Source organism: Pleurodeles waltl, chromosome 5 (assembly GCF_031143425.1).
Source record: "Pleurodeles waltl isolate 20211129_DDA chromosome 5, aPleWal1.hap1.20221129, whole genome shotgun sequence".
Taxonomy (NCBI): Eukaryota; Metazoa; Chordata; class Amphibia; order Caudata; family Salamandridae; genus Pleurodeles; species Pleurodeles waltl.
The window spans coordinates 144,139,355-144,154,552 of record NC_090444.1 but is presented as its reverse complement, the minus strand read 5'-3'; the positions used below and the strand labels follow the sequence as shown (position 1 = coordinate 144,154,552).

The following is a 15,198-nucleotide window of genomic DNA, read 5'->3' as shown; positions in this document are numbered from 1 at the left end:
ACTGAAGTCTCTCAGAGGTACTGCGGTCATGCAAAACGCGACCTGTGTATGAATGCCGGGCAGAAATCAACTGGTGCAAAGCTTGCATGCAGCTTGCAACCTGTGAACGACGGCGATGCAGAACGCAGCCTTTATACGGATGGCACGCGGAACGTGACCTGTGTACGGGTGCCATGCACAATGCGACAGGTGTGCGAGCGCCATGCAGAACGAGCAAGTTCGATATGCAGTCTGACATGTCAGGGAGCAGTCAGTCAGTGCAGCAGCAGGATGCTGATGGAGCAAGCCGCTAATGACGGAATACCCAGCGTCTGTAAATGCTACCAATACAACATGCAGCGTTACAGAATTGCCACGCTGCATACTGTCGCACCCGGCCTGAGCACAAGCAACGTCGGCATCTGCCAAACGGGCCTGCCCGGCTGTCAGTCCTTAACAGACTGTGAGAGGGTCCAACCATGCTCGCTCCCACCACCCAGTACAATAAACGCGCTCCCCTGGTCCGTTAACCTCTCCTTCTTGCGCTCCCATCCAGAATGGCAGAAGGCAACAACCATGGGCTAAGAGACTATAAGACGCCCGGTCTAGTCTACGCCAACCGAGAGAACCCGAGACCCGCTCCATACTGGCGAGCACCCACGGACTTGCAGCAGGACTGGACAACTCGGACAGAACCAGTTGTAGATTTCACAGCCAATGAGCTGCTCGGAATTCTGTGTGGCGCACCAGGATTCGTTACGATGCCCTTCATTCTCCAATCCCAGACTACTTTACATATTAACAGCCCCTCACACCCCCCAGTCGACTTCAGTAGTGGGATTGGTTGTAAAGCGACCCGGAAGTACCTATATTACAGCTAAATGACATCAGTTAAGTTAAAAAAAAAAAAGAAAAAAAAAATCAACTACGGACGCGCATTCGGTTGACTTCACTGTCACTGTCACGGTCCCGGTAAGACTTAATGCTGCTGTGGCAGATTACTGAGTGTGTGCCTGTCATGGGTGGTCTAAAGTAAAGTGGATGAAGGAGATCGTGTGAATGTAGAGAGGTTGGTTTGAGCGGAGAACTACATGAATTGCTGCTACACGCGCGTGGAAAACGCCGAGTATTATTAATTTATGGCTCATTGAAAGAATGATGCTCTGAGACTAGGTGTGGTTAGGATGCTGAGGGGGTGGGGTGCTTGGTTTTAGAGCATGCCTCTGTCAACCTGTTGATTCCCAAAGGAGAGTAAAGTAGCTTTGTTGCGACTATCTTCACTGAAACGGATACTGCTATAGGGAGGATATTTCCCTTTCTGATAAGGTGAAGATTATGCCAACGAGACTGACAACTTCTAAGAGTGCCAGTTAAAATGTGTGAGTAGTGTTTTGGTGAACAGTGCTTGGAACCAAATGATGACTTAAGAACTAACGGATAAACTGAAGTGAAATAGAACCGCATTTCACAGAGAATTCATTATGCTGTAAAGCTCAGTCGTAGCAGTGGAGAGCTGCGCCCTTGTTGAAGTGGAGTCGTCTTGTAACTGTATTGTCACGTTTTGTTGGATAACACAGTGACATAGATTACATAGAAACTTGTTGGTAACTGAAGTGAGAACACGGAAGCCCTATTCCTGTTTAATTCACGCGGCCAATAACCTGTTACACAGGTAAATATGGGTATTTGCAAGTGTGAGTGATAGTACTAGCATAGTCTCCACTAGGAGCAAGTGCCGTGAAAATGTTAGCTCGTTGGACCTTAATAAGTAAACTTACAAGGGGATGCGTATAGGTCGATGAACCTTTTGACTCTGGCAAGATGTTCTTACCATAGATCCAGAACAGAATCAATAATCAGTACGCAATAATCAATAATCACTAGTCAAATCAATAATCAATGGAGTCAGTAATTATCACGTACCATGACCTTTCAGCCATGAATAACCACACCTTTGGTAAAAGGTTAGTAAGTTTATTTCCCTTATATTAACAATGCTAAAGCCATGTAGATTAATCTCAATATCAAATGAAACACATATAAAAACAGCACTGGTTGACCAAAGCGACGGAAGAAACGCAGAATCACAACACATTCTAAGGCAATAGTGCAGATCAATAGCAGAGTCAGCTGCAATAGTGATATATGATACATAGAATTCAGCAAGATAGCTTGTCAAACATTTGTCCCTGCAGTTGTCAGTCATGTGAATAGCCTCAACTAACCCAGATGAGCATCAGCATGTGGGGCTTCATGCAAAACAATTTAGAACACAAACTTAGGAAAACATCTAGCTATGGAACCTATCAAAACAGCACATTTGGTACCTAGAAAGAAAAGGTATATAATGCATTTGAGTCGCATTGTCATATCTACCTATCAACGGTATGGGTCAGCAAGCAGAATCAGTCTTCGTCCTCAGGTCAGTAATCGATCAGCAAAGCATCAGGCTCTCAGTCAGAGAGTATGAGCCCAATGACAGAATCTCAAACCTTTTCTAAAGTCTCTTCTTCTCTCAAAGTCTGCATAAATCTAATCTGAATAATTCTCCTCTGTCGCGTTGTTATATCAAAGTCACCTAAACTATCCCCTAATTCCCTATTGGATCATACGTTTATACACTATCCAATAATATTTCTATACCAAATCTATGAATTCTAATATTTCTGTTTTCACACGAAATTGATTGGTCCGCTTTACGATGTCCTCATCATCTGGCTCATCGGGTAACAAATTTGTTGCATCTTCATCTCCAGAATTTGTCTTCATTGTTCGTGTCCTAGGAAAGTACATCTCACACACATTACACACATTTTGATACATTACTAGAGACATCATCTCCTGTCCGTCGGTTCCCATAGAAAGCTTCTGCTAAGCATTTTTAACAAGACAATGAACATTTCACAGTTTAGTTCACTCTGTCAGCGTTTTGTTAAACGCTAAGAAATACAGCTTCTGCATGAGGCCTGGCAAAACTAGGCCAAGACACTCGCTAAGTTAAGGCCTACAATTAATAAGCTAAAGCATACTTCATAAGCCTAAATATGACATATTACTACATTAATCTAATACTTATTTCATAAGTATTAATCATTAATCAGTACATTTCGTGAACACTGGTGGCCATTCTCCGAGGTCACATTTTCAAACGTGTGCATTATTTTTCACTGTTATTCATTTTCTATACAATTCATAATTAAAAATACATAAACATTCATTAGTAATTTCAAATTAAGACACCTGCTTCAGCAATCCAAAAAACAAAACAATAAATCATCATTATCAGTATATTATGGCCTCAAATTAGGCACAATGACTGAAGTCGACTTCACTTGCGTTCATAGCTTAATCTGTTCATTCACAGTAGGGGCACTGGTTGTGGATGTGACTGTACAGGATGACCAACTGCATCCACGGAAGGATGATTTTCGGAGAGTTGGCGGATGGATGGGTCCACCTTGCTGACATTTGCAAAGGTTTTTGGTTAATGTTAATTTTTTCATAATTAGTCACCAGAGAGGGAGCAATGATGGAGTCCTGAGGCAGTCACTATGATGAATGAGTTCCAAATACTGCCTTCTAGAAACATGGACTAGATAGACTGCATTTATGAAGTCTCTTCTGAGCCACGCCTGTGTCTGGCATCCTTTTAGTGTAGTACTAAGTCTTTCTATCTGGATGATATGCAGCTTTAATAAGATGTAACAGGACTGTGTGTCTCTGCTGGAGGGCTTTAAGAGCACCCATGAGCCACTGGATCATAAGTGCAGCCCTGGGAGGCACGTGAATTATGGTCAGGGTGTTTTGAAAACTGGATTCTGATGCGAGTGGTGTGAGCTGATCGAATGTTGATGTTCTGGCATTTGCTTCAGAGTGCCAGGAAGTTCATTTGGAGTTTGCCATTAGATGGTCTATCATATTCAAGTCAGATTGTGAGTGCCTTAATCAGTGCTAGTGGTGTTGAACAGTTTAGCCACGATAACCAAATTGATTTGTTGATCAGTTCCTAGTTTTTGGCAGCGCCAGTTAAACAAGAGACAACTAGGATGACAAAGTCAGTGAATTATAATGGCTCCAACTTTTCTAATGGTTGTAACTGTTCAACTATTGTAATTTTCTTAATTGTCTTGGCCACTGCTGACTTGTGTGTGGATTTGCAGTAGTTCTTCCAAGGTGCTTCTCATCTCTCATTGAGTTTTAAAACTGTGGTACCACTTTGGGAGGACTGTGTTGGCAAGCTGGTAGTTCACTTGAAAGTAGCTAAACAAATTTAATGTCCCAGTGAACGTGTGAGTTGCTAGAGTAATGTGTGTTGAAGATCCATCGCCTCTTAGAAAGAATCTAGATTTTCTGGGATTTCATGGGTTTTATGGCAACCGGAGATGGATGTCAGAACAGTTTTTGAGGGAGAGACATAGGTGTGCATAGACTGCAAGGCCTTTGCCAAATGGTCAGTAGCACTGTCAGAGGTGCAGCAGCGCTTAAGATGGCTTTATTTTTTCTTCTCTTTCCGTGGACTAGGCTGACTGGAGAGCAGCAAAACCATTTGCCTGGATCCTCTTCCAGTGAGAATTGCTTTATCATTTGTAGAAGATGTTATGGAGGCAGTTCCGTAGCTGTGCTTCACTGTCACTGTTGCCTGGCTGTCTTCTTTATCAGGGCGTTTCCTCAACTGTGGTCAAGAACTGGAAATTATTTATCTGTGTGTGCTTTGTTGACTTGGATACAGCTAGCAGACAGGTCTTTCTGGTGTATTTCTGCACACAAGGTATGTTCATTGATGAGGACCTATTTCCGCTGCAGTATTCTACAAGACAGTTCCTTCACTCAATAGCCTCAGTCAGAAACACCTTTTTAGCTCATTGGTGGGTGTGTTCGTGCAATGTGATGGGCTGGTCAGGTCGCCTCCTGGGACTTAGATGGTGCTTTGGATAGAGTATTTGGGGATCCCTTACATGATGAGTCACCAGGTGTTAGAAATGGGGTCTCTAGTTGGCAGTCGGTTTGTACCCTGTCCAAGTAGGGACCCTCACTCTTTTCAGGATAAGGGAGATACCCGCTCAGATAACCCCTGCTCACCCCCTTGGTAGCTTGGCATGAGCAGTCAGGCTTATCTCAGGAGCAATGTCTAAAGCACTTGCACATAAGAAACAGTAACACAGTGAAAACTCTACAAAAGGACACCACACCAGTTTTAGAAAAATAGCCAATATTTATCTATATAAAACAAGACCAAAACCAGAAAAATCCAACATACAGATATGAATTTTGCAAGAATTACTTCAAAATAAAATTCCTTGAAGTCGATAGCTCCACCTGGGGCAATCACGGCGTTGTGATCAACAAAACCAACAGCTCAGGCAGGCCACAATGTCGCGGGACAGCACTGGTGTCAGGAACTCCCGCAAACAGTACCTTTGGAATTGCTGGGCATCGTGATCCTCGCGATGAGATCTGGAGAGCAGCGTCGCGGTGTCGGTTCCGGAGGTCGGTGCGGGGGTCATTGGGGCCTTGAAGTCACACGTGTTTCGGATCGAACTCCGTGCTGATGAAGTCGGGAGCGCTGGCGTGGATGGCGTTGGTGCTGCAGTGCAAAGCAGGATGATGCGACGTGCGGTGCCCACAGCTGCTCGGTGATGGCATCCAGCAGCTCCTGTGAGACCAGGGCTGTGGTGTGAAGCGGGGCGGTGCGACATGCAGTGTCACCAGGTCACAGTGCAGGCAGCGTAGTCGTCGTTGCTGTAGCGCTGTCATCTGTGGGCCCAAATCTGCGGCACGGGACAGGCTCCGTGCGGCGTCCACAGGTCACACCTGGTGACAACACTGGAGTCGATGGTGCTGGCGTCGGTGGACTGGGGTGGCGGTGTGGGATGGTGCTTCGTGTACCTCAGAAATGCTGTCCAGAGGTCACGGTTCAGGCAGCGGCGCCAGTGTCAGCAGGAGCGGTGGCATTGGGGATGCCCATGCTGTGGTGTGAGCAAGACGATGCCGGAGTGCGGGGCCCACAGGTCACGGTGCAAGCAGCGGTTCGGTGGCGTCGTTTGATGGCAGCATCGGTGAGACCAGGTTTGCGGTGTGAAGCGGAGCAGGGTGGCTCCATATGGCGTCAGCAGGTCACAGTGCAGGCCAGCGGCATCGCAGTGGTTTTTCTTCTTGAACAGCAAGAAACACACAGTTGGCCCACTCTCCACAGATAGCCATACATATTCTCAAGCAGCCTCGCAGAGTATTACCGGGATAACTCAAACCCAGGAAGTATTGGTAAGCACTCTTCACATGGCAAATTGCAGATCTTTAGTGGCACACAAATTAGATATTAAACTTCTCTTAAGTACACAGAGACCCACAGTACTACTTTTAACAGAGACCTGGCTCCATGATGGGTCAGGGCCAGATGTAGCGCTGGCCCTGCCCATCGACTACCTGATAACAAGGCTGGATAGAACCTCGGGGAAAGGAGGGGGAATTGCTATTATTTTCAAAGACACAGTCAGAGTCTCCACCAGCCCCCTTCATCTTCCCGATTGCGAGAGTCTACTCTTCTCTATTTCTCTTAACCCTCAGTATACCTTTACTGGTGCCCTAATATATCGTCCTCTCGGTCCAGCACAACAGTTTCTAGACGCTCTTTCTGAGAAGGTCGCTGAATTGATCTGTACCAGAACTAATTTCACGATTCTTGGGCATTTTAATATCCACGAGGAAACTCTGAATAATGCTGCAAGAAGCCTTTTAGATGATGTGAAAGCACTAGATCTTACTCAATTGATTAGAGGTCCCACTAATAAAGGGCATACCATCGACCTTGTTTTTTAGCAACACTTCTGAGTTAACCGCCCTCCCCTTTAGCCTGGTCCGATCATATATTAATCTTGTTGAAACCTACCCTTAAAAAACATGTTAAGACCTCTCAAACTATGTTTCAACCACATAGACGGTAGCATATGTTGAATGCTAATGAATGGACTGGCATTCTAAAGAATTCTAAACCAATTCCTAATGAAAATATAGCTGACTCCCTAGAAGCTTTTAACAAGTGGATAACCAACAGCCTTGATGCCACGCTTCGGTGTACAGCAAGGCTAGCCGGTAATCGGGGGAAAAAAGCCCCCCCCGGTTCTCTTCTCAGCTTCAAGCACTAAAAAGAGACTGCAGACGCCTAGAAAGGAAATTGAGGAAATCCTATGATATTCTTATTAAACAGGAATACAGAGATACTATCAGACGGTTTCATGTTGAAATCAAAGTGGTGCAAAGTGATTACTATGCGACGAAGATAGAACAAACAGCCAATTCCCCTAAAGAAATCTTCTACATTCTCAAAGAAATTGTATGTCCTGGTGCTCAAACTGAAGATATAGAAGCCTCTGTTAAACATAGTAATGAGCTAGGCTCTTTTAAAAAAAAAAAAAAAAAAAAAAAAGACTTCAGATTATTATTTAGCTTTCTCTAAACAGACCCCAAGAGGTGAGTGGACAATGTGTCATGGACACAGCCAGTCTAGCAAGGATTCCGCCTCTGTCATAGAAACAACGTTTAAGTACACTCAAATCCGGATCCCCTCTAGACCCTGCTCCCCCATCAATCTTAGTCCAGGGTGCGTCCAGGGTGCGTCAACAATAGTTCCCATCTTGACAGATCTACTGAATCTGTCATTGACCTGCAGCTCCCTTCCACCACAGTGGAAGCATGCAATCGTAAAGCCGTTGCTTAAAAAACACAATCTAGATCCATCTGTGTTGAACAATTATAGACCTATCTCTGTTACCAACCGCCGTTAAAATTCTTGAAAAACATGTGAATAATCACCTTTCCAAGTTTCTGGAGGATAACCAGATTCTCCACTCCTCTCAGATGGGCTTTAGACCCTCTCATAGTACTGAGTCGGCCGTGTTAGGAATGACAGAAGAAGTCAGGAAGCGACTGGACCAGGGAATGGCCTCTGCAATTGTGCTTCTCGGCCTTAGTGCAGCCTTTGATACCATAGACCATGGTATTTTATTCCATAGAATGAGGGTAATTGGAATTATTGGACACATCCTTAAATTGTTCACAGAATTTTTAGAAGGTAGAACTTTTCAGGTACTCTACCGCTCTTTCTACTCGAGCAGTTTTAAGAGCCATTGGGGAGAACCGCAGGGCTCATTACTAAGCCCTACGCTTTTTAACATTGACATGCTTCCACTTGGAAGGATAGTTGAACCTTTTGGTCTGCCGCTGGTATCCTTGCAGACGATACCCACTAGGTAGTTTCTTTCTCCTCCTCACATGATTCCTTTAACTCTCAGCTTGCCCCTTGCCTACGGGCAGTCTCCAATTGGATGGCGGAGTGTAAGCTCAGGCTGAATGGAGACAAAACAGAGGTCTTGATTATGGGACATCATTCACTCCCATCTCAAGTGACACCTATCCTGGACTTATTAGGAGGTCTTCCACTGCCTTAGAACCACATTAAGAGCCTGGGTGTATGGTTAGACCCATGGCTCACTATGGACCATCAGGCAAAGAAAATATCTTCCACCTGTGTCTGGATACTCAGACTCCTCAGGAAAGTCTTTAAAGTTCTTCCATTCATCACTAAGTGGCTCATTGTACATGCATTAATTACCTCACGTCTGGACTATTGAAATGCCCTGTTCTTAGGCTCCCCAAACTATGTTAAAAAAAAAAAGCTGCAGGCGCTTCAGAACAGGGCGGCGTGCCTTCTTTTAAATTTGCCCAGACATCATTCGGCCAAACCGGCCCTCTCTGCTCTTCACTGGCTCCCCATCGAGCAACGACTAAAGTTTAAGGCCCTCTGTTGCATCCACAGAGCTCTTCATGTTAAGGGTCCCCCGCTTCTACACTCCTTAGCTACTTTCTATAAGCCAACTAGACACCTTAGATCATCCTCAGCAGCATTAGCAGTGATACCGCCTATAAAAAAAAATGTTAGATGGGGCGGAAGATCTATGGCTTATCTTGGTGCTAAGCTCTGGAATTCCCTGCCTCTTTCTCTTCAGCAGACTAGCCACAAACTGTCATTTTGTCGGCTTTTAAAAACCTGGCTGTACTAACATCTGCTCCCCATGCCTAGCTGTTGGAGATTTCTGCTTTAAAGCATTGGGAAGCCGAGGGCAGCTATGCTCTATATAAATTTCACATAACATAACAGTTCCCAGTGCTGTAGGCAGATGAAACTGAAGTCTTTGGTGTCCCTGAGACTTCCAACAGGAGGCAAGCTCTACTCCAAGCCCTTGGAGAACTCTCTCAAGCATGATACACAGCAACGTTCACCCTTTGCTCTCTTCTAAGGAAGAAGCAGCAACTGCAGGCCAACCCAGCAAAGCAACACAGCAAAGGGGAGGTATTACTCCTCCAGCTCTTCTCCTTGGCAGAGGTTGCTCTTGATCCAGAAAGATTCTAAAAGTCTGGGGTTTTGGGTCCACTACTTATACCCCTTTCTGCCTTTGAATTAGGCCTACTTCAAAGGAAAGTCTTGGTGTTGACAAGATCCTGCCTTGCCCAGGACAGGCCCCAGACACACACCACGGGGTTGGAGACTGCATTGTGTGAAGGTAGGCACAGACCTTTCAGATGTAAGTGACCATTCCCCCCTTCACTCTAGTTCAGATGGCTCATCAGGATATGCAGGCTACATACCAGCTCCCTTAGTGTCACTGTCTAGCCGAGAGGTGCAAACAGCCCAACTGTCAAACTGACCCAGGCAGGGTATCCACAAACAGGCAGAGTCACAGAATGGTTTACGCAAGAAAATGCAGACTTTCTAAAAGTGGCATTTTCAAAATAACAATCTAAAAACCAATTTCACTAAAAGATGTATTTTTAAATTGTGAGTTCATATACCCCCAACTCCATATCTCTTATCTGCTCTCAAAGGGAAGCTGCATTTAAAAGTTATTAAAATGCAGCCCCAATGTTAACCTATGAGAGAGCTAGGCCTTGCAAAAGTGAAAAACTAGTTTGGCAGTATGTTACTGTTAGGACATGTAAAACACATCAGTACATGTCCCACCTTTAACATACACTGCACCCTGCCCTTAGGGCTACTAAGGGCCTAACTTAGGGGTGCCATACATGTAGTAAAAGGGAAGATTTGGGCCTGGCAAGTGGGTAGACTTGCCAGGTGGAATTGGCAGTTTGAAACTGCACACTCAGACACTGGAGTGGCAGGTTTGAGACATGTTCACAGGGCTCCTCGTGTGGATGGCACAATCAGTGCTGCAGGCCCACTAGTAACGTGATTTACAGGCCCTGGGCACCTCTAGTGCACTTTACTAGGGACTTATGAGTAAATCAAATATGTCAGTCATTGATGAACCAGTCACCAATACAATTTACATAGGGAGCACTTGCACTTTAGCACTGATCAGCAGTGGTAAAGTGTGCAGAGACCATAAACCAGCAAAAACAGATCAGAAAAATAGGGTAAAGAAGGCAAAAGGTTTGGGGGTAACCCAGCAAAAAGGGTCACTTCCAACCCCAGGTGTCACCATTTCCTCCTCTACATGGGTAAAGGGTCAACTACAGTGGCACTGGTGGCAAGGGGACATATGTCCTGGTGGGCATCGTCAGGTTGCAGCAGCAGAACACATAGGCCAATATTTATACTTTTTTAGTGCTGCATTTGCGTCATTTTTTTTTTTTACGCAAAAGAGGTGCAAACTTAAAAAATACAATTATATTTTGTACGTTTGTGCTGCTTTTGCGTCAAAAAATGACGCAAATGCAGCGCTAAAAAGTATAAATATGGGCCATAGTGGCATTGATGAGACGGAAACATAAGTTAGTTGTAAACTGAAGTGAGAAGACACGCACCCAGCTCCCTTTTATTTGTCCTGGTGGCATAGTTAGGTAATGGGAGCGTCTAAGAGCCACCTTGTAGAGGGTGCAGTCATGTGCAGATGACATCAAGGACACTGCAGTAACATTAGTACAACAGGACTGTGAGGTGAAGAATTTTTTTTTTGGCAAGAATGTGTGTAGGGAAAAGGGGTGTAATGAGGCTTAAAAGTTTAGGAGTTTATGTCGAGGAGTCTTTGCTTAAGGGTCTGTGGTGAAGAAAAGACCCTGCGGGAGCAAGAATGGAGCGGTGAGATGAGGAGGAATGGATACATCGCTGTCAAGATGGCCCAAGGCACATGACCCAGTCAGTCCTAGCCTTCTATCTAAGATCATTGACCTGGATTTTTGAGGCTAGACTTGTAACGTAAAAAGTGAAAATACACTCCCAAAATGAAGTGCCTTGTGGATAAAAACTCCAGACTGGCTGAATGTGTCTCTAGATGGACTCTAAGTCATTATGAGTTGGTATTAGAAAAACTTAAACAGATTTTTGTGGGAGCAAGCTCTGAGGTGTGGTACAGATGAGTGTGATAACAGCAGAGGGGGCAGAGAGAATTGGTACTTCCTATTGCTGCTAGACAGCGTTGGCAATGCATAGGTGCAATTCACAGGAAAAGTAGCAGGCATTAGGGTTGCCTCAGTTTTGAAGGTGTGTTTGGTGCTGAAAGGAGGAAAGACACTGAAGTAGCGAAGTGGGTGAAGTTTTACATTTAGTGGCAAGATGTAGCATCTATATTCAGGTGAGTGGAAAATGTGATCTGCAGGCATATCTAAGTGGGTTGTGAATAGTCAAAAGTTTGCATTCTTGTACTTCTAGCTTCCTTTTCCCATTCTGGGTGAAGTCCTATAAGAAAGAGTATACAAAGTGTTAACCAATAAAAGTTAGGGCTTAGTACGTGTGTCACACTTTCCAAGTCACCTGATTGTGATTGTGTGTGTGTGTGCGCGTGTATGTGTGTATATATATATATACACATACATGTGTGTGTGGTGTTGAGGCAATGACCACCTTTTGAAGGAAGGGAATCGTTTTAGAAGAGATTCATGCCATGTAGTAAATATTGTGGTTTTTAATGAGTTGTTTTCAGAGGAGTGGATAAGCTGAAGAAGGAGTTGGTACAGGTGGGGAAAATGGAGCATCACGCCAGCACCAAATGCCACCATCAATGACACCTACACCAATCCCAACACCAGTACCACTGATACCACCATAATCCCAATTCAGCCACTACTACCATACCACCACCAGAGTGGGTTCTGGGTTACCTCACCCAACCCCCACAACATTTGCTTATTTGGATCAGCTTCTTAAGACATTGTCATTCAAGCATTAGGAAAGCTTGAAGAACCCTTCCTCGTATGGAGTGCTTGCCTTGTAATGCATGAGGGATATTTTCACATATAAAAAGTGTGTAAAAAGTACAGCCGTGATATGATAATCATAATGCAATTAGGAGGTTTAGGTCCACGATGTAAATATTTTAGCTGCTTCTGTGCCGGGGACGTAATGGTTACGTCCCGCGGCACAGTGCTCCTGTGCAGAGGATGTAACCATTAAGTCCCGCACCGGAGCTCGGAGGGAGCGCTAGCATGCTTCCAGCACGATGCGGAAGAGAAATGCTCAGCATTTCTCTTCCGCTCTGGAAGAGGGGGCAGGCAGAGCCATGAAAGGAAAGGACTTTCCTTTCCTTTCATGTCTCTGCAAGCATTTCTGCTGTCCGATCGCTATACGATCGGGCAGCAGAAATGCCCTCTAGACACCAGGGAATTTTTTTTTCCAGACTCACTCATAAGGGGAGTGGCCCCTTGGGCAAGGGTCGCTCCCCAGGGGACCAAATTATTTTTAGTCCCAGGGGCAGAAACCCCCCTAGACACCAGGGATAATTAATTTTTTGTTTTTATATATATATATATATATATATATATATAGGGAGCGACCCCTTAGGCAAGGGTCGCTCCCCTGGGGGGCAAATTGTATTTAGGCCAATCCGCCCCCAAGGGGGGCAGAAACCCCAAGACACCAGGATTTTTTTTGTTTTTTTATACTTGCGCATAAGAGGGGCGGCCCATTGGGCAAGGGCTGCTCCCCAGGGGGGCAAAATATTTTTAGCCCATTATTTTTGTTAGGCCAATCTGCCCCCAAGGGGGGCAGAAACCACTAGACACCAGGGATTTTTATTTTTGCGCATAAGAGGAGCGGCCCCTGGGCAAGGGTCATTCCCCTGGGGGGCAAATTTATTTTAGGCCATTTCTGCCCCCGTTGGGGGAAGATCGGCCTATTTCTATTAGGCCGCTCTGCCCCCCAGGGGGGCAAAAATCACTAGGCACCAGGGATTTTTTTTTTTTGCGCCAATTTGACGCAAAGGGAGCGACCCCTTAGGCAAGGGTCGCTTCCCTGGGGGGGGGCAAATTTATTTTAGGCCATTTCTGCTCCTTGGGCAAGGGTCGCTCCCCATGGGAGCTCATTACTGTTGGCCCTTGGGGGAAGATCGGCCTATTTTTGGAAGGCAAAGCCCACCAGAGAAGATTTTTTTACAAAATAAGAGGGTGGGGGTATGGCCATACCCCAACCCCAAATAAATGGGGCCAAATTTGTTCTGCCCACCAGTGGGCAGATGGGGGCAATTACCCCCGATCCACACCCCAGGGAATAAAAAAAAAAAAAAAATAGTGGGATAGTGGCTACCAACCAGTATGGGCCTGGTTATGCCCCCACCCCAACTGAAGGAGGTAACAGTCTTTCAGCTCTCCCCCGCACACTAAAACATCTTATCCCATGGCAAGCAAGAGGACATTTGATTATTTTGGGTTTTGGTTTTACATTTGGGCCATGAGTGCTTGGCTAACTCTCAAAATTGTCCCACTTGGAATGGTGAGGGCTGCACTTTTTGGACTTTGGGACGCTGCCATGAAGAAAAATCCACAAGACCTAGACACATCTGAAAACTAAACAACTGGTTGATTCCAGGGTGGTGTGCTTCACATGCACCCTGCACCATTTTCTTACCCACAATGCCCTGCAAACCTCCAACTTTTCTGGTGATCACACATTTTCCCACATTTTTGTGATGGAACTTTCCTGAATCTGCAGGAATCCACAAAATTCCCACCACCCAGCATTGTTTCATTTATACCCATAAAAATTCTGCTGCACTTGTCAGCCTAAAAATGTTTTTTTTCAAACTGCCCTTTTGGACCCGCTTTCGTTCCCCCTCAATTTCGACCTGTTTTTGGCTCTTCCCTGTCACAGGCACTTGGCCCACCTACACAAGTGAGGTATCATTTTTACCAGGAGACTGAGGGGAACGTTGGGTGGTAGGAAATGTGTCCCGGTGTGGTTACCCCACACAGAAATGTGGGAAAAATTTGATTTTTTTTTTTTTAAAGTTAAATTTGAGGTTTGCTGAGATTCTGGGAAAGAAAACATTGTGTTGAAAAATGTGGTTTTCTGATTCAGGTCTGCCTGTTCCTGAAAGCTGGGAAGATGGTGATTTTAGCACTGCATACCCTTTGTTGATGCCATTTTCAGGGAAAAACCACTAGCCTTCTTCTGCAGCCTTTTTTTCCCATTTGTTTGAAAATAAAAAACAAATGTTTGCTGTATTTTAGCTAATTTCCTAGTCTCTTCCAGGGAAACACACAAACTCTGGGTACTCCTAGAATCCCTAGGATTTTGGTAAAAAATGACGCAAATTTGGGGTGGATAGCTTATGTGGACAAAAGGTTATGAGGGCCTAAGCGTTAACTGCCCCAAATAGCCAAAAAAAAAGGCTCGGCACAGGAGGGGAAAAGGCCTGGCAGCGAAGGGGTTAATAGGTGGACATTTGGTCAAAACCACTGATATCACCACTCCCACCAGCATCACAAAACCAATCTTGCACCACCAATAGCAATACAACGACTAATACCACTACCATGGATATCAATAACGCTACCACAATCAACTCGTAATAGTTCATTAACCATTCACAACCCTGCTTCCTCCACTATTACTGGCTGACTAAGCTTGTCTTTGACCATGTACAGCACTCCGCTGCTCTTTGGCTAGGTTTGTGCTATAAAAATACCTTTTACATATATGCATGCAATATCACTCCAGTACACTCCTGTGCCAAACACCACCATTACCAATGCCACACTACCATCAGAATAACTAATTCCATTATTACCAGCAATACGAGTACCACACTAGAACCGAGAACCACCACAATGCCACACCAGTAATACCACCCTCACTCATCCCACGACTGCTGCCATTTCAACCATCAAAATTTAAACCTATGCCATTACCACCACCAGTCCCACTAACACCACTGTCAAAACATCAATACCATAAACGGTAGCACACCATTGTTACCACCACCAAAATCCCAA

The 15,198-nt window shown here is 45.0% G+C and overlaps 1 protein-coding gene across 2 annotated transcripts in view; it reads left to right on the top strand.

The window, feature by feature from the left end:
• Nucleotides 1–811: 811 nt before the first annotated feature.
• The window catches only part of LCLAT1 (lysocardiolipin acyltransferase 1), a 591,785-nt gene continuing 577,398 nt past the window's right edge, over nucleotides 812–15,198 (top strand). For both annotated transcript variants that reach the window (XM_069233815.1, XM_069233812.1), the window contains exon 1: nucleotides 812–951. The gene's annotated coding sequence lies outside the window, so the exon portion shown is untranslated. The remainder of the gene's footprint in view (nucleotides 952–15,198) is intronic.